Genomic DNA, 454 nt, shown 5'->3' on the forward strand with positions numbered 1-454 from the left:
TTCAATACTAGAACACAAACAACCCAATTAAAAATGGGCAAAGGATCCTAAAAGACTTTTCCCCAAATAAGGTATGCAAATGGCTCACAGCTCCTGAAAGATGCTCAACCTCATTCTTCATTAGGGAAATGCAAGTCGAACCCACAATGACACGCCCCTCACATCCCTAGGATGGCTATTAAGCTAAGCCTGCTGTCTTGATGACCCCGGCCCTTGTCTGCTGCCTGCTCATGTTGGTTCCTGAGTTCCATTGAGTGGACTCATTGTTGGCTCCTGGCCCTACCAAGCTGGGCCCTGGAATACCTTGGTGTCGCTAGAATGAAAAGACTCATTAATTATGGACAGCCAGATCCTTCCAGGGCTAAGAGACCTGCCAGGGTGGCCCCAGCTTGTCCCTAACTTTGGATCCTAGGCCGGGCGCGGTGGCTCAAGCCTGTAATCCCAGCACTTTGGG

The sequence above is a fragment of the Piliocolobus tephrosceles genome, unplaced genomic scaffold (genome assembly GCF_002776525.5).
Source record: "Piliocolobus tephrosceles isolate RC106 unplaced genomic scaffold, ASM277652v3 unscaffolded_20957, whole genome shotgun sequence".
NCBI lineage: Eukaryota > Metazoa > Chordata > Mammalia > Primates > Cercopithecidae > Piliocolobus > Piliocolobus tephrosceles.